Genomic DNA, 19,047 nt, shown 5'->3' on the forward strand with positions numbered 1-19,047 from the left:
GCTCTGCTGAACTGATTCTTAGGCTCTAGAGCAGCTCTGCTGACCTGGTTCTCTGGCTCTAAAGCAGCTATGTTGACATGGTTCTATGGCTCTGAAGCAGATCTGCTGGCCTGGTTCTCTCCCTCTAAATCAGCTCTCCTGATCTTGTTCTCTGCATCTAGAGCATCTCTCCTCTGCTGACCTTGTTCTCTCCCTCTAAAGTAGCTCCGCTGACCTGGTTTGTCTAGCTGTAGAGCAGCTCTGCTGACCTGGTTCTCTCCCTCTAGAGCAGCTCTGCTGACCTGGTTCTCTCCCTCTAAAGCAGCTCTGCTGACCTGGTTCCCTGCCTCTAGAGCAGCTCTGCTGACCTGGTTCTCTGGCTCTAAAGCAGATATGTTAACCTGGTTCTATGGGTCTGAAGCAGCTCTGCTGACCTGGTTCTCTCCCTCTAAATCAGCTCTGCTGATCTGGTTCTCTGCCTCTAGACCATCTCTGCTGACCTTGTTCTATGGCTCTAAAGCAGCTCTGCTGACCTGGTTCTCTCCCTCTAAAGCAGCTCGGCTGACCTGGTTCTCTCCCTCTAAAGCAGCTCTGCTGACCTGGTATTTCTGGCTGTAGAGCAGCTCTGCTAACCTGGTTCTCTCCCTCTAAAGCAGCTCGGCTGCCCTGGTTCTTTCCCTCTAGAACGGATCTGCTGACCTAGTTCTTAGGCTCTGGAGATGCTCTTGTAAACTGGTTCCCTGGCTCTAAAGCAGCTAAGCTGACCTGGTTCTCTGGTTCTAAATCAGCTCTGCTGTCCTGGTTCATTGTCTCTAAAGTAGTTATGCTGACTCGGTTCTCTCCCGCTAAAGCAGTTCTGCTGACCTGGTTCTCTGGCTCTACAGCATCTCTTCTCACCTGGTTCTCTGGCTCTACAGCAGCTCTGCTGACCTGGTTCTCTGGGTTTAGAGCAGCTCTGCTGACCTGGCTCTCTGGCTCTAAAGCAGCTATGTTGACCTGGTTCTATGGCTCTGAAGCAGCTCTGCTGACCTGGTTCTCTCCCTCTAAATAAGCTCTTCTAACCTGGTTCCTCTGGCTGTAGAGCAGCTCTGCTGATTTGGTTCTCTCCCTCTAGAGCAGCTCTGCTGACCTGCTTCTCTGGCTCTAGAGCAGCTCTGCTGACCTAGTTCACAGGCTCTGAAGCAGCTCTTCTGACATGGTTCTCTCGTTCTAGAGCAGCTCTGCTGTCCTGGTTCTCTCCCTCTAAAGCAGCTCTGCTAAATTGGTTCTCTAGCTCTAAAGCAGCTCTGCTGTCCTGGTTCATTGGCTCTAAAGTAGTTATGCTGACCTTGTTCTCTCTCTCTAAAGCAGGTCTGCTGACCTGGTTCTCTGGCTCTACAGCAGCTCTGCAGACCTGGTTCTCTGGCTCTAGAGCAGCTCTGTTTACCTAATTCTTAGGCTCGAGAGCAGCTCTGCTAACCTGGTTCTCTGGCTCTAAAGCAGCTATGTTGACCTGGTTCGCTGGCTCTGAAGCAGCTCTGCTGACCTGGTTCCCCCCCTCCAAATCAGCTCTGGTGATCTGGTTCTCTGCCTCTACAGCATCTCTGCTGACCTGGTTCTATGGCTCTAAAGCAGCTCTGCTGAACTGGTTCTCTTCCTCTAAAGCAGCTCTGCTGACCTGATTTCTTTGGCTGTAGAGCGGCTCTACTGACTTGGTTCTCTCTCTCTTGAGCAGCTCTGCTGACCTGGTACTCTCTCTTTAAAGCACCTCTGCTGACCTGGTTCCCTGCCTCTAGAGCATCTCTGCTGACCTGGTTCTATGGCTCTAAAGCAGCTCTGCTGACCTGGTTCTCTCCCTCTAAAGCAGCTCGGCTGACCTGGTTCTCTCCCTCTGAAGTAGCTCTGCTGACCTGGTTTCTCTGGCTGCAGAGCAGCTCTGCTGAACTGGTTCTCTCCCTCTAAAGGAGCTCGGCTTCCCTGGTTCTTTCCCTCTAGAACGGATCTGCTGACCTAGTTCTTAGGCTCTGGAGCTGCTCTTGTAACCTGGTTCCTTGGATCTAAAGCAGCTCTGCTGACCTGGTTCATTGTCTCTAAAGTAGTTATGCTGACTCGGTTCTCTCCCGCTAAAGCAGTTCTGCTGACCTGGTTCTCTGGCTCTAGAGCAGCTCTGCTGACCTGGTTCCATGGCTCTAAAGCAGCTATGTTGACCTGGTTCTATGGCTCTAAAGCAGCTCTGCTAACCTGGTTCTCTCCCTCAAAACCAGATTTGCTGATCTGGTTCTCTGCCTCCAGAGCATCTCTGCAGACCTGGTTCTATGGCTCAAAAGCAGCTCTGCTGACCTGGTTCTCTCCCTCTAAAGCAGCTCTGCTGACCTTGTTCCTCTGGCTTTAAAGCAGCTCTGCTGACCTGGTTCTATCCCTCAAGAGTAGCTCTGCTGACCTGGTTCCCTGCCTCTAGAGCAGCTCTGCTGACCTGATTCTCTGGCTCTAAAGCAGCTCTGCTGACCTGGCTCTATGGCTCAAAAGCAGCTCTGCTGATCTGGATCTCTCCCTCTAAATCAGCTCTTCTGACCTGGTTTATCTGGCTGTAGAGCAGCTCTGCTGACCTGGTTCTCCTCCTCTAAAGCAGCTCTGCTGTCCTGGTTCTTTCCCTCTAGAACAGATCTGCTGACCTAGTTCTTAGGCTCTAGAGCAGCTCTTGTGACCTGGTTCCCTGGCTCTAAAGCAGCTCTCCAGACCGGGTTCTCTGGCTCTAAAGCAGCTCTGCTGTCCTGTGTCATTGGCTCTAAAGTAGTTATGCTGACCTGGTTTTCTCCCTATAAAGCAGTTCTGCTGACCTGGTTCTCTGGCTCTACCGCAGCTCTGCTGACCTGGTTCTCTGGCTCTAGAGCAGCTCTTGGAGTTCTGGACTTTTAATTACGGTCCAGAGGTGTCAGGGACAACACTCGAAGACCCCTGAGTTCTACCTGTCTCGGTGCACAAATTAACAGAAATACGGGCTTCTCGATGGTGGCGTCAAAGACCAAAGGTTTATTACTGCAGGGACACAGAAGTCACAGAAACTACACACGGGAAGATTCTAGGAGCCTGTTCGATTTGCACTAAGTGGGTTGCTCCTTAAATACAGATTATTTAGCTGGGGGCAACATTCTCCACATACTAGTACATTTCTTAACCTTTATGTCCCAAACAATAAATATTTGGCGTTACACAGGAATTGTCAACAATATCTGATGTCAAAACATTACGAATGAGAGGTTCCCACTGTTCCATCATAATCCCATGTCATCTTTACATTCAAGAGCCGGACCGCCTCATCGTAAATTTCGTTACCTCCCCCTAATAAAGGCCCAGAAGGAAAGGAGCAGAGCCAGGTGCAGAAGATAGAAAAACAGGATAAGAGATGTTTGTGGGTCGTAAATGGGCAAGGCTACCAGCTTCGGCCGCCAAATCATGATCAGGCCAACGAACACGAGAACCAGTATAGCAGGACTGGTCTTGCGCAGAGGAGGCAGCTTTTGCTGAGTCATGCGGCCACAGCGTTTTCTGTCCTAAGGTGCACGTGTCACTAGCAAGGTGAATCGCCGGCCAAAGCCTACGTGTCCTTATGTGAAATGAAGTGATCAGAGGTCACTGCGTGTCCATTGACTATGTGAGGGCAAGAAAACAAGATGGATGCCACGATCTAAAATGGATTCCATCGGTGTATCGGAAATGTGGTTATAACAGGAGTGCTCTTGCTCGTAGCATAGCGAAAACACCAGGATATACTAAATGGATCATTTGCGGTTCATCGGTACCAAAATTATGAGTTTACGACAATGTTGAAAACACGGGTTCAAATCGTCACGGAACCTCAGACCCTCCTTTTGCCCTTACATAGGCAATTACTCAGTCTATGTCGGAGTCTATTTCGATGTTCATTAGGTCAGTGATATGTTGTTGCATCATCATCCTTTCTCGCACCTTGTCTCCTAATACAGGCGGTTTTCTAAGACAGGTTGCAGCACAAAGGCTACACAAAGCGGGACCACATTGGATAATAAGGCAGCACGAGAATAGGTATACTAAGATAATACCAACGACCATCAGAACCTTCCATCCCCACTCTGATAGTTGAGTCCAGAGCCATTCCATTAAGGACCAGTTTCCCTTGTCTACGTGGATAGAGTCGGAAATCTTGTGTAGTTTAGAGATCGCTTCATATACTGTCGGAGCATTATTGGGGATAAAAACACAGCAGCTCGATTGGATCATTCTGCATACCCCACCTCGATCTGCAAGTATTACGTCAAGAACCATACGATTCTGTAACGTCATGAGACGATCCGCCTGGAGCTCAGCTGTTAAATTGCTAAGGGCACCCGCAGTTTCTGTAATAGTAGATTCAACTACCCGTGTTAGCTGACGTAGATTTCTACTATTGGCCATAGGCCCCCAGAACGGAAGGAAACCTTTGAAAAAGTCTCCGGCTTCCTGACCAGCGGTATCTTCTTTGCTGAAAACACCTCTTGCTACTCTGGTCTTGTGATAATCTGGGGAAGCAGTGTATGTCGGAGGCAATAGTCGAGCAATATAGCATGAACCTGAAAAGTCAGCAGGCAACCATGTATATGCCCTATCCTGACAAATGAAGTAGGTACCCTTAGCAGTTAGAAAGGCAGGGGAAGAGTTAGACGGATACACATAGGTTTCAACACAGTCACTCTTCCCTAGCCGAGCTCTTGGATTTCTCCCATTACCTTGCAAACAGACTTGACCTCGGTGAGGCACGACCCAAACTGGAGTGGAGCTCTTACGCTTGCTTTCACCCAAACTAATGCGATACTCCGTAGTATTCCAACTCAGATATACTCGTAGCTCATCCCTAGGATAAGATGGGGTGTTATTGACGTCTTTAATCATGTCAATGATTCCCTTGACTAAAGCTTTATTAGCGGAGTTATATTTAGCGGAACGTGGTGGACGCGGGGGATAGGTCTCAAGGGCATAAACAAATATAGTCTGAAAGGCCTGAAATGATCCATTATAGCTAAAAGGCAAGACCAGATAGGGAATGCCTTTATCCATAGTGTGTGGTATCAGACCACATACCCAGCAGTCTGTTGTGTTAACTACCAGTTGGTGTTGATGCAAGAGCTGTACAAAAGTGTTATTTATGAATTCTGAGCGTCGAGCTTGCTCGTGTTCGGGAAACGGATGAAAGGAATGAATAGAAGCAACAGTAGAAGAAACAGGATCAAGGGGAGGTACTGTAGTTGTTATCAGTGCAAAAATCAAATGAATACCAAAGACGATTCCACCCACCAACATTATTAAAACAATTAAAAACGTAATTGCACATTGCATCATAAAACATTTGTTATGAAGAATCTTGTACAGTCTATTTCTGCGAACATAAATTACATTCTCTCGGTGCAGCCCAGGAAGCTCCATCTTCTACAACCGCTCGCGACCACTGATGGTATGTACGTAGTTGAAAATGCCTCTACCAGCCCTGGGAGTTCCCAGAACTAACAGAAAGACCGACCTTGTGTCTGGCCCCCGCAGATTCAACTAGGCACAAAGCCACGACCCTACGGCTACCCAGACGGCAAGGTAATAAGCACAATAGAAATATACAGAGAAATGCAAAATGTTTAGCAAACTTCCTGGCTGGAGGCAATGTTTTTAGAGCAAAATGATTAAAAAATAGGCAGTTTCTTGCTTTATTTGTCCTTAAATTGAGAACGTAGGTTGTATCTCAGTTTTCCTGGCGTAGTTTGATCCGGAAATAGATTGTTTTCAGCAGGAGTGACAGTGTTCGAGTTCGCAGAGGGCAAATCTTCGTTTGATGCAATGTTCTGGTCAGTGATCAAAGGAGCAGCTTCAGAGAAAGAGTCAGAGTTCGGTGAATCAGTTATTAGTTCTGCATCACTGAAAGGCAAATATTTCGGAACCGGTTCTGTTTCTGAGGCACCAATTCCTTTTCTAATCCAATTATCATGAGGGAGTGGTAGGGGTACACGCTTAGTATGCGTCGCATGGACCCAGTTTTTTCTTCCAGCCACTCGTACAGCAGTCCTCGTTGCCAACAGCACCTGGAACGGTCCAACGAACTTGGGTTGAAGATTTCTGGTCCGTCCAAAGTTCCTTATAACAATAAATTTGCCGGGTTTCAGCTGATGACCTGGACTTTCCGGAGGCTTTGGCAATGCATCGAAAACCTGTTGATGAATGAGACTCAATTTAGCAGTCAAGTCAAAAAGGTAATCGATTAACATTGGGTATTCCAGCTGCCTAAACTCCCTAGGTCTTGGTACCCCCCAAATATTAGCAGGGCGACCGAACACAATCTCATAGGGACTGAGCCCTACTCGGGAATGCACAGTCGCTCTTGTGGATAACAGGGCCAAAGGTAAGGCGTCTGGCCAGGACAAGCCCGTGGAGGCTTGTATCTTAGCCAGTTTAAGCTTGAGGGTGCCATTGTACCCTTCAACTAAACCTGCTGACTGGGGGTGATTCGCACTGTGGAACTTTTGCTTTATCCCTAAGCCTGCACACACACTCTGCATAACTTTCCCTACGAATTCACTTCCATTATCTGACCATACAATCCGTGGCATGCCGAACCTGGGGAAGTACTCTTTTAGAAGAATTTTGGCAGTGGACAAGGCAGTATTATCTTTGAGTGGATATGCTTCGATCCACCTAGAAAAAGCACAGACTACCACTAAAACGTATTTGAGGTTGTTACATCGATCCATGTGAATGAAATCTAACTGAATCACTTCAAAGGGGCAAGAAGGAGGAGCGAAGTGACCAGTAGGTGTGGGGGTTCCCTTGCCAGGATAATGCATCAGGCATATCATGCAGTTTCTCACCACTCTTTCTGCACACTTACTAATTCCATCATTCTTCCAGACTGGAGCCAACATTTTACAAATCCCTTTAGAACTGATGTGCGCTGCTCCATGCGCCATCGTTACCACCGCAAGCACATACGCATCAGGCAACATCCAACGCTGTTGCTCCGTCAAATCAATCCAACATCCATTCGAGTCCAATTTACCCGTTTTCTCTTTCCATGCGAGTTTTTCTTCTTCAATCGCTTCTTCCTGAATCGTTCTCACACTTTCCATTGTGTCCTCACACATTCCCGAATCAGTAACCCATCTTGCAGACATTGCAACATACATCCCACTCATCGGATTCCTAGCTGTCTGTTTTGCTGTCTCATCAGCAAAGGCATTTCCTCGACCAACTGAATAAAGAACAAGGCACGTACCCCGCCAATTGATCTAGTGGTCCCAAAGCTGGGATCCCAATATATATGGGGTGATAAATCTAGGAGTTGGCACTGCACAGGACAAAATTTGCACAATCCAAATATATGCAAGAGAAGATTTTTAGCAAAGATATATGTATTTTTATTTTTTTATCTGTACACTTTTAGAATTGATGTAGAATTTTTTTTTTTTAACATACATAAATAACACATAATATTGCACAACATACATAGGAGATTGGGAAAAGATAAAAGTGACAAAGATGCATTTTCACTTTGAGACCTACCCAGCAACAATTCACACTTCAATCATACTTTCATTCTCTCAGATTCTCAACAAATAATCCTACCTAAAGTTCTATCATTCCACTTACATTCTTCCATGCATTCCCATCGTTCTGTTGTATGTCACACATGGATGGTAGATATGTGGCATAGAACAGAATATTATTCCAGACAAATAATCTTAGTACGGCCCCTAATTAATATAACACAGTATGCCGTATTTCTGGAGACATGAGCCGACGCGCGTTTCGGTGACAAGCCCGGAGGGCCACACCTTCGTCAGGGCTGGGAGTTGTTGACTGGGAGGGGAGAGGATAATGATCTGGAAATAAAACACTGTCTTAGTATTTTTCTATATAAAGAATGAATTTGTCAAGACACATATCTTTCTAATACACATTTTTAAACAAACGGAATTTTTAGACCATGATTGTTATCTTTCATTTGATGTCTACGTGGTTGCCATTTTGAAAGTATGCAGTACCAAACTACCTAAGGACACTCCCAGAAGCAGACTCCCGGTAAGGTGATGTCTGTAAGAGGCAATTAGATGGCCAGAGCTAAGTAACCAATCAGGGACACATTTTTCTTCTTACACACTTCACAATAAATAGCATTATAACATACAGTCATTCTGGGACACATGTTGACCAAGAGCAAAAAAAGTTATTGTATGTCAGGTTGGCAGCTAGGGGCTGCAGTGTTATGGAGCCCAACCTTTAGCTGGAGGAGGGGATAAGTTTAACCCAAAACGAAGAAATGGGACTTTTTTAAGAATTTTTTTTTTAAACCTTGAAAGCCAAATAGAGGCAAGCATAAAATAAATAGGAGCAAACAACGGTGGTATTGGATAGTGTCTGGTTAGTCTTAATAGAACATTGTTACAACAGGGACACAGGGTGTACACTCTGGTTTTACCTATTGCAAATTTTCAGTTGGAAATATTCTGGGGGCTCAAACCCAGAGGTCTTGCATCTATGAAAAGATTTTTTTCTCCTTTAATTTTCTTTCAAGACTGATGCTACAGCACTGGACCTAAAAGATAAAGAATTTTCTGTATATATATTATAATATTATTTAATTTATAAGAATAAAGGACGATTAGGCCTAGGTTTATGTCCAGAGACTACCATAATTCGATTTACCTGAAGTGGTATTCACAAGGTTCTCCAACGCAAAGACGCATTAATTGTATTCTCAGGGAACCAGGGATCTCCTAAATAATAATGAGTGAGCTCTAATTATTAACGGTCCACGTTAGTTTATTTTCACCAGACAATGGCTAGTGTTCACAATTTTGTTACCTGAGTCTTTAAATTTGTATACCAAAAGGTAGGCTCCACTACGCAGGGGTTGGCAGCGGGAAGGTGACTGAAGGACCGCTATGTTTTCGAGGTTTTGGTGGTATCAAGCAGACATCCCTGAAGTAAGATTATGTAGTGAGTATACATGATGGCCATTAATTACAAGGTAATACAAGGTATGGTCACTAATGATTTATACACACCGTAAATGATAGAGGACTTAAAAACGGTGAGTCTGGAAAGTATAGGTCCACCAAGGCTACTGGTATATGTAGGACAGCGGATAACACGAGGAGGTACCTAGTAAGCAATTGAAATAATGAGTATGAGCAATAGCGAGTAACCCATAAGTATTATGGCATCAAGACTCCCTTGCATATACACACCGTTAGATGTAGATATAGACGGCCGCTACGTTTCTCCGATTTGGGAACGGCGCGTTGCTGCCGAGGGTGCCGCCTAATGTTTAGATATAAGAAAGAGGGGCAGATTATGAGAAACGGCTTGGCGCATTCTATTTGGAATAACGAGGGTATCGGCAAAGTACACTTACCTGACGTAGTGGACGCGCAGTCCATAGATGGGGTTCCGTCGATCAGCCAAATCGACCGTTCCTCACGGGCGACAGGACTCACAAGCATACTGAGCCTGTAAGTGTTTAAATAGCCGGTTTTTCGCGCCATAATGGGAGCTAGTCAGCTGCTTAGAGGCAAAGAACTCGATGACGGGCTAGCTCATTGTCGATAGTTAGGTGGCGGCCATCTCAAAGCGGGCAATGTAGTTGATGACGGGCTAACTCGTTATCGATAGTTCGGTGGCGGCCATCTTGGAACAGGCGATCGGTGGCTAGATAACTAGTCTATGCCTCCTTTTGGTCGTCATCTTAAAAGAGGATTATGTTTACCTAGTTTAGACGACATATACCTTAAAAATATTGCCATAATGAACTTTAATTTATGATGCAACGAGTTTATTCAGACTGAAGCCTATTTCTCGGGTTATATATAGAATATATCGGCGACGTAAATACGGATGACGTTTTCCGATAGATTTATATATCACTATTCAGATTGTCGTAGCCATCTAAGAAAGGCTATTCAAGTGCTATTGATATAGGTAGTGGGCCTAATGCCCAAGGATACTTGACTATTACTCTTAATAAGGCACTGATCTTGCTGTCCTATTAGCCTTTATTAAACCAAACCCCACAGTATAGAGCCAGACACAGGGTTGTAAGTGTATTGTTATCATAGGTGTAAGTGTATTGTTATTATAGCACGCTCCCTAGAGGGGTTCCAAGTTCCCACATTTTTACGTTAAATATCCAATGCAAAGCAGTTACTTCCTAATTCAATTTGCCATTTCTAGAAAAAATAAGAGTCAGTCAAGATCGTCCCGAAGTTCATGTTTTACAAAAATGCTTGGTGCCAGGGACATTCTTCATTGAGTCCTTTGTTTACAGTATCCAAGAAAAAGATCCAGAAAACCTCCCGTTTTTTTCGTAAACCTACGGGGTCAGTTCCTGGGTTCGCTTTTATTTTTTCTAGGATGAACCAACGAAGGTCGTGTTCCTTGTGATCTTTCTCAAGCCAATGGCTTACTATGGGGGCAGTGGTTTTTTGATTCCTGATGTTGGACTTGTGTTCCCCTATCCGCACTCTGCATTCTCTGCCCGTTTCCCCAACATATGGGAGATTGCATGGGCACAGAATTAGGTATACGATATTGCTAGTCCGACAATTTGTCATAGTTGCGTTCCGTCGTACAGATATTGTGCGGTTGTTAGTACTAACAGTCTCTCCCACGATAGCCTGAGGACAGATGTGGCATTTGTGGTTGCCATATATGGGTTCAAGTCCAATTATGGGGGTTTGGATGTTTTCGGACGTTTCTCGAAATTTGCCTCTTACCAGATGGTTTTTCAGGTTGGGGTTTTTTTTTAAGGCAAATATCGGTCGGGTCAGGTGTGGCTTCTCATTTTCTACATTCAGGATGTGCCAACTTGAGTTGATGGCCTGTCTGATCTTGTGGTTCATTTCAGAGTGGCGAGTAACACAAACAAGCTGGTTAGTTTTCTCAGAATTTCTTGATGTGAACATAGCCTCTCTGTTGGTGTATCTTGCCCGTTTGAATGACTCTTTGATTAATCTAGCTTGGTAGCATCGAAATCGGAGTATCTTTTGCAGGATATCCGCTTGGGTCAGAAAGTCATGCATATCAGAACAATTTCTCCTAATTCAGAGAAATTGACTGTAAGGGATACTATCCCTCTGACTCCGCGGATGGAAGCTGGAGTACTGGAGCAAGGTATTCCGAGCCGTAGGTTTGGTGTATAGTGATACCTTGATGGCATTTTTGTCATGTTCAATCCAAATATCCAAAAATTCGATTTTGGAAGTACTTGTGTGACTGGTGAATCTCAAATTAGCGTCCGCCAAATTGAGCCATTGGATGAATTCAGATAGCTGTTCTTCAGCCCCCTTCCAGATAAAAAAGATGTTGTCAATGAACCGTTTCCAGTTCATGACGTTCTCAAAGAAGGGGGCCATTTCGTTGAAGATGTTAATTTTTTCGAATTCACCCATGTATAGGCACGCTATACTCGGAGCACAGCTTGCCCCCATGCTGACTCCAGTGGCCTGCCTATATATGGTGTTATCAAATTCAAAATAGTTCTCAAAGAGAACTATCTTGAAGCATTGCAAGATGAATTCATAGTTAGTAATCCCGGGTTTTTTAGAGAGTATGTTTTCAATGACTTCGTATGCACCCTTCTGAGGTATGTTAGAATACAATGATTCAACATCGAGGGTAACCATTATTTCAGAGTTCTCATGAAATGGTAGTCCTTCTATTTGTTGAATAAGATGTCCCGTGTCCCTCACGTATGATTCAAGTTCAGTCACCATTGGGTTTAGGAATTTGTCAATATATTTTGACAGTGGCTCGGTGGCAGAGCCAATGGTCGAGACGATCGGTCGCATGGGGGGATCGGTGCTGTTCTTATGGGTCTTAGGAAGCCCATATATAATAGGCATTTTGGTGTTACTCGGGGTCAAAAATTCAGCTTCCGCCTCACATATATGATTTTGATTGACCCCTCTTTGGACAAGGCTTAAAATCCGTTTTTTCAGGGTTCCTGGTGATTCGAATGTAATGACCTGAAGCGGAGAGCAGTTCAGTCATTTTTCTTTTGTAGTCTGTGGTGTCAAGTATAGTAATCCCACCCCCTTTATCACAAGGTTTAATTGTGATTTTTTTTTCAATTCAAGTTCTTTTAGAGCATTGTTCTCTGGTAAGGGAAGATTGGCTTTTGGTATGGGAACATATTTGGTCACTTTATTGATTTTATTCATGACAGTCTTTTCGAAGATGTTTACCTCTTGGCCCACCATTTCCAACGAGGGTGTGAATGAAGACGGAGGTTTACATCCCGATCTGTTATTCTCGCTATTGGTAGGAGGGGCCTCCAAAAATAATTTTTGAAGACGTACTTTCCTAAAGAATAGTTGCAAATCCTTATTTAGTTCGAACTTATTAAAATTGGCTGATGGTACAAAGGATAAGCCCCTCATTAGGAGTTGTATGGCCATAGGATCAATGTTTTCACTCGATAGGTTGAACACAGGGAGCCCCCTTATGTTCGCCAATATTGATGGTGGCGAGTCTGTACGTACATCTGCGGCTGTCCGCGACCCTGACGGTAGTTCCTCGTCTGGGGTGCTCTTGATGGGGGACGGGTGTTGCCCCGGCGGTTTCCTAAAAACGGTTCTGTTGATGGTTATAATTTCCATTCCTATTTCCACGGTTGGAATTATGTCCCTGGTTAGGGTTATGTCCTTCATCGTAACTGGGGTCATAGTCTTCAGGGGTATCTCCTTCAGAATCAGTAGTTTCTGAAAAGGTGGTAACTTTTCTTCCCTGACCCCACCTGGGTGCCTGTCCCCGAGGTGCATTCTCTTCCTGGGCAGTATAAAAATTAGTAGCCAGGTATGGGTATGCCCTTTCTTGGGTAAACATTCGAATATCTTTTCTTAATTTTTCAGTTTTCCTTTTAAGGAGATATTCGGAGAAGGATTCCAGTTCTAATTGGATCTCCTCGAGCTTCCTTTTGCCGTCATCTACCGCATTTCCTTCTTTCAATTTGTCTTCCAATTCACGGATTTCCTTATTAAGTATATCTATCACGGCACGCGCTGTTTCTACAATGAGCATCATCCAGTCCCTGGAGCAACGGTTAGATATTAAGGCCCATCGCTCCAGGAACTGTCTGATTTCAATGAACATCCCAGGGATGTTCCGGACTCTAAGTCCGATTGGGATAGTGCCGGCTCGCAGATAGTCGAGCATAAATTTGGCATGTAGTTCCGTCCTTTTTGATTTTTTACGGAGGTTCAAGAGTTTGTTCCAGTCACCGTTTAGGCCTTTAGGAACGGTGAAATCCTGGTTGCCATCTGCTGGGAGACCCAGCATCTTGGCAAAATCATCGTCGGTAAAACCGAATGTTTTTATGGTGTCCATAGTGGATACAGTTCAATACGGGCTGTATCGTATTGGGATAAGTTCCTCAATAAAGGTTCTAGGGATCCTCAACAGTTATAGGTCAAGCAATGTGTTCCACATTCAAAATACCATTCAAATCATACCAACTATCTATCATGGCCCATCCAAATTGGTTAGCTTAGAAGGAAGACACCCGGAATACCCCCACAGCACAAGGCTGTGAGTGAAAAAGTGAAAGAAGGGGGTTCCCCAATGGGTTTCTTTTGGGATGCAGGCAGGTCGTAGGGGGAAAAGGAAACTGAATAAAGAACAAGGCACGTACCCCGCCAATTGATGTAGTGGTCCCGAAGCTGGGATCCCAATATATATGGGGTGATAAATCTAGGAGTTGGCACTGCACAGGACAAAATTTGCACAATCCAAATATATGCAAGAGAAGATTTTTAGCAAAGATATATGTATTTTTATTTTTTTATCTGTACACTTTTAGAATTGATGTAGAATTTTTTTTTTTAACATACATAAATAACACATAATATTGCACAACATACATAGGAGATTGGGAAAAGATAAAAGTGACAAAGATGCATTTTCACTTTGAGACCTACCCAGCAACAATTCACACTTCAATCATACTTTCATTCTCTCAGATTCTCAACAAATAATCCTACCTAAAGTTCTATCATTCCACTTACATTCTTCCATGCATTCCCATCGTTCTGTTGTATGTCACACATGGATGGTAGATATGTGGCATAGAACAGAATATTATTCCAGACAAATAATCTTAGTACGGCCCCTAATTAATATAACACAGTATGCCGTATTTCTGGAGACATGAGCCGACGCGCGTTTCGGTGACAAGCCCGGAGGGCCACACCTTCGTCAGGGCTGGGAGTTGTTGACTGGGAGGGGAGAGGATAATGATCTGGAAATAAAACACAATGTCTTAGTATTTTTCTATATAAAGAATGAATTTGTCAAGACACATATCTTTCTAATACACATTTTTAAACAAACGGAATTTTTAGACCATGATTGTTATCTTTCATTTGATGTCTACGTGGTTGCCATTTTGAAAGTATGCAGTACCAAACTATCTAAGGACACTCCCAGAAGCAGACTTCCGGTAAGGTGATGTCTGTAAGAGGCAATTAGATGGCCAGAGCTAAGTAACCAATCAGGGACACATTTTTCTTCTTACACACTTCACAATAAATAGCATTATAACATACAGTCATTCTGGGACACATGTTGACCAAGAGCAAAAAAAGTTATTGTATGTCAGGTTGGCAGCTAGGGGCTGCAGTGTTATGGAGCCCAACCTTTAGCTGGAGGAGGGGATAAGTTTAACCCAAAACGAAGAAATGGGACTTTTTTAAGAACATTTTTTTTAAACCTTGAAAGCCAAATAGAGGCAAGCATAAAATAAATAGGAGCAAACAACGGTGGTATTGGATAGTGTCTGGTTAGTCTTAATAGAACATTGTTACAACAGGGACACAAGGTGTACACTCTGGTTTTACCTATTGCAAATTTTCAGTTGGAAATATTCTGGGGGCTCAAACCCAGAGGTCTTGCATCTATGAAAAGATTTTTTTCTCCTTTAATTTTCTTTCAAGACTGATGCTACAGCACTGGACCTAAAAGATAAAGAATTTTCTGTATATATATTATAATATTATTTAATTTATAAGAATAAAGGACGATTAGGCCTAGGTTTATGTCCAGAGACTACCATAATTCGATTTACCTGAAGTGGTATTCACAAGGTTCTCCAACGCAAAGACGCATTAATTGTATTCTCAGGGAACCAGGGATCTCCTAAATAATAATGAGTGAGCTCTAATTATTAACGGTCCACGTTAGTTTATTTTCACCAGACGATGGCTACTGTTCACAATTTTGTTACCTGAGTCTTTAAATTTGTATACCAAAAGGTAGGCTCCACTACGCAGGGGTTGGCAGCGGGAAGGTGACTGAAGGACCGCTATGTTTTCGAGGTTTTGGTGGTATGAAGCAGACATCTCTGAAGTAAGATTATATAGTGAGTATACATGATGGCCATTAATTACAAGGTAATACAAGGTATGGTCACTAATGATTTATACACACCGTAAATGATAGAGGACTTAAAAACGGTGAGTCTGGAAAGTATAGGTCCACCAAGGCTACTGGTATATGTAGGACAGCGGATAACACGAGGAGGTACCTAGTAAGCAATTGAAATAATGAGTATGAGCAATAGCGAGTAACCCATAAGTATTATGGCATCAAGAGTCCCTTGCATATACACACCGTTAGATGTAGATATAGACGGCCGCTACGTTTCTCCGATTTGGGAACGGCGCGTTGCTGCCGAGGGTGCCGCCTAATGTTTAGATATAAGAAAGAGGGGTAGATTATGAGAAACGGCTTGGCGCATTCTATTTGGAATAACGAGGGTATCGGCAAAGTACACTTACCTGACGTAGTGGACGCGCAGTCCATAGATGGGGTTCCGTCGATCAGCCAAATCGACCGTTCCTCACGGGCGACAGGACTCACAAGCATACTGAGCCTGTAAGTGTTTAAATAGCCGGTTTTTTGCGCCATAATGGGAGCTAGTCAGCTGCTTAGAGGCAAAGAACTCGATGACGGGCTAGCTCATTGTCGATAGTTAGGTGGCGGCCATCTCAAAGCGGGCAATGTAGTTGATGACGGGCTAACTCGTTATCGATAGTTCGGTGGCGGCCATCTTGGAACAGGCGATCGGTGGCTAGATAACTAGTCTATGCCTCCTTTTGGTCGTCATCTTAAAAGAGGATTATGTTTACCTAGTTTAGACGACATATACCTTAAAAATATTGCCATAATGAACTTTAATTTATGATGCAACGAGTTTATTCAGACTGAAGCCTATTTCTCGGGTTATATATAGAATATATCGGCGACGTAAATACGGATGACGTTTTCCGATAGATTTATATATCACTATTCAGATTGTCGTAGCCATCTAAGAAAGGCTATTCAAGTGCTATTGATATAGGTAGTGGGCCTAATGCCCAAGGATACTTGACTATTACTCTTAATAAGGCACTGATCTTGCTGTCCTATTAGCCTTTATTAAACCAAACCCCACAGTATAGAGCCAGACACAGGGTTGTAAGTGTATTGTTATTATAGGTGTAAGTGTATTGTTATTATAGCACGCTCCCTAGAGGGGTTCCAAGTTCCCACATTTTTACGTTGAATATCCAATGCAAAGCAGTTACTTCCTAATTCAATTTGCCATTTCTAGAAAAAATAAGAGTCAGTCAAGATCGTCCCGAAGTTCATGTTTTACAAAAATGCTTGGTGCCAGGGACATTCTTCATTGAGTCCTTTGTTTACAGTATCCAAGAAAAAGATCCAGAAAACCTCCCGTTTTTTTCGTAAACCTATGGGGTCAGTTCCTGGGTTCGCTTTTATTTTTTCTAGGATGAACCAACGAAGGTCGTGTTCCTTGTGATCTTTCTCAAGCCAATGGCTTACTATGGGGGCAGTGGTTTTTTGATTCCTGATGTTGGACTTGTGTTCCCCTATCCGCACTCTGCATTCTCTGCCCGTTTCCCCAACATATGGGAGATTGCATGGGCACAGAATTAGGTATACGATATTGCTAGTCCGACAATTTGTCATAGTTGCGTTCCGTCGTACAGATATCGTGCGGTTGTTAGTACTAACAGTCTCTCCCACGATAGCCTGAGGACAGATGTGGCATGTCCCACATTTGTGGTTGCCATATATGGGTTCAAGTCCAATTATGGGGGTTTGGATGTTTTCGGACGTTTCTCGAAATTTGCCTCTTACCAGATGGTTTTTCAGGTTGGGGTTTTTTTTTAAGGCAAATATCGGTCGGGTCAGGTGTGGCTTCTCATTTTCTACATTCAGGATGTGCCAACTTGAGTTGATGGCCTGTCTGATCTTGTGGTTCATTTCAGAGTGGCGAGTAACACAAACAAGCTGGTTAGTTTTCTCAGAATTTCTTGATGTGAACATAGCCTCTCTGTTGGTGTATCTTGCCCGTTTGAATGACTCTTTGATTAATCTAGCTGGGTAGCCTCGAAATCGGAGTTTCTTTTGCAGGATATCCGCTTGGGTCAGAAAGTCATGCATATCAGAACAATTTCTCCTAATTCGGAGAAATTGACTGTAAGGGATACTATCCCTCTGACTCCGCGGATAGAAGCTGGAGTACTGGAGCAAGGTATTCCGAGCCGTAGGTTTGGTGTATAGTGATACCTTGATGGCATTTTTGTCATGTTCAATCCAAATATCCAAAAATTCGATTTTGGAAGTACTTGTGTGACTGGTGAATCTCAAATTAGCGTCCGCCAAATTGAGCCATTGGATGAATTCAGATAGCTGTTCTTCAGCCCCCTTCCAGATAAAAAAGATGTCGTCAATGAACCGTTTCCAGTTCATGACGTTCTCAAAGAAGGGGGCCATTTCGTTGAAGATGTTAATTTTTTCGAATTCACCCATGTATAGGCACGCTATACTCGGGGCACAGCTTGCCCCCATGCTGACTCCAGTGGCCTGCCTATATATGGTGTTATCAAATTCAAAATAGTTCTCAAAGAGAACTATCTTGAGGCATTGCAAGATGAATTCATAGTTAGTAATCCCGGGTTTTTTAGAGAGTATGTTTTCAATGACTTCGTATGCACCCTTCTGAGGTATGTTAGAATACAATGATTCAACATCGAGGGTAACCATTATTTCAGAGTTCTCATGAAATGGTAGTCCTTCTATTTGTTGAATAAGATGTCCCGTGTCCCTCATGTATGATTCAAGTTCAGTCACCATTGGGTTTAGGAATTTGTCAATATATTTTGACAGTGGCCCGGTGGCAGAGCCAATGGTCGAGACGATCGGTCGCATGGGGGGATCGGTGCTTTTCTTATGGGTCTTAGGAAGCCCATATATAATAGGCATTTTGGTGTTACTCGGGGTCAAAAATTCAGCTTCCGCCTCACATATATGATTTTGATTGACCCCTCTTTGGACAAGGCTTAAAATCCGTTTTTTCAGGGCGTTTTCAGGGTTCCTGGTGATTCGAATGTAATGACCTGAAGCGGAGAGCAGTTCAGTCATTCTTCTTTTGTAGTCTGTGGTGTCAAGTATAGTAATCCCACCCCCTTTATCACAAGGTTTAATTGTGATGTTTTTGTTCAATTCAAGTTCTTTTAGAGCATTGTTCTCTGGTAAGGGAAGATTGGCTTTTGGTATGGGAACATATTTGGTCACTTTATTGATTTTATTCATGACAGTCTTTTCGAAGATGTTTACCTCTGGGCCCACCATTTCCAACGAGGGTGTGAATGAAGACGGAGGTTTACATCCCGAACTGTTATTCTCGCTATTGGTAGGAGGGGCCTCCAAAAAGAATTTTTGAAGACGTACTTTCCTAAAGAATAGTTGCAAATCCTTATTTAGTTCGAACTTATTAAAATTGGCTGATGGTACAAAGGATAAGCCCCTCGTTAGGAGTTGTATGGCCATAGGATCAATGTTTTCACTCGGTAGGTTGAACACAGGGAGCCCCCTTATGTTCGCCAATATTGATGGTGGCGAGTCTGTACGTACATCTGCGGCTGTCCGCGCCCCTGACGGTAGTTCCTCGTCTGGGGTGCTCTTGATGGGGGACGGGTGTTGCCCCGGCGGTTTCCTAAAAAACGGTTCTGTTGATGGTTATAATTTCCATTC

The sequence above is a fragment of the Lissotriton vulgaris genome, chromosome 10, assembly GCF_964263255.1.
Source record: "Lissotriton vulgaris chromosome 10, aLisVul1.2, whole genome shotgun sequence".
Taxonomy (NCBI): domain Eukaryota; kingdom Metazoa; phylum Chordata; class Amphibia; order Caudata; family Salamandridae; genus Lissotriton; species Lissotriton vulgaris.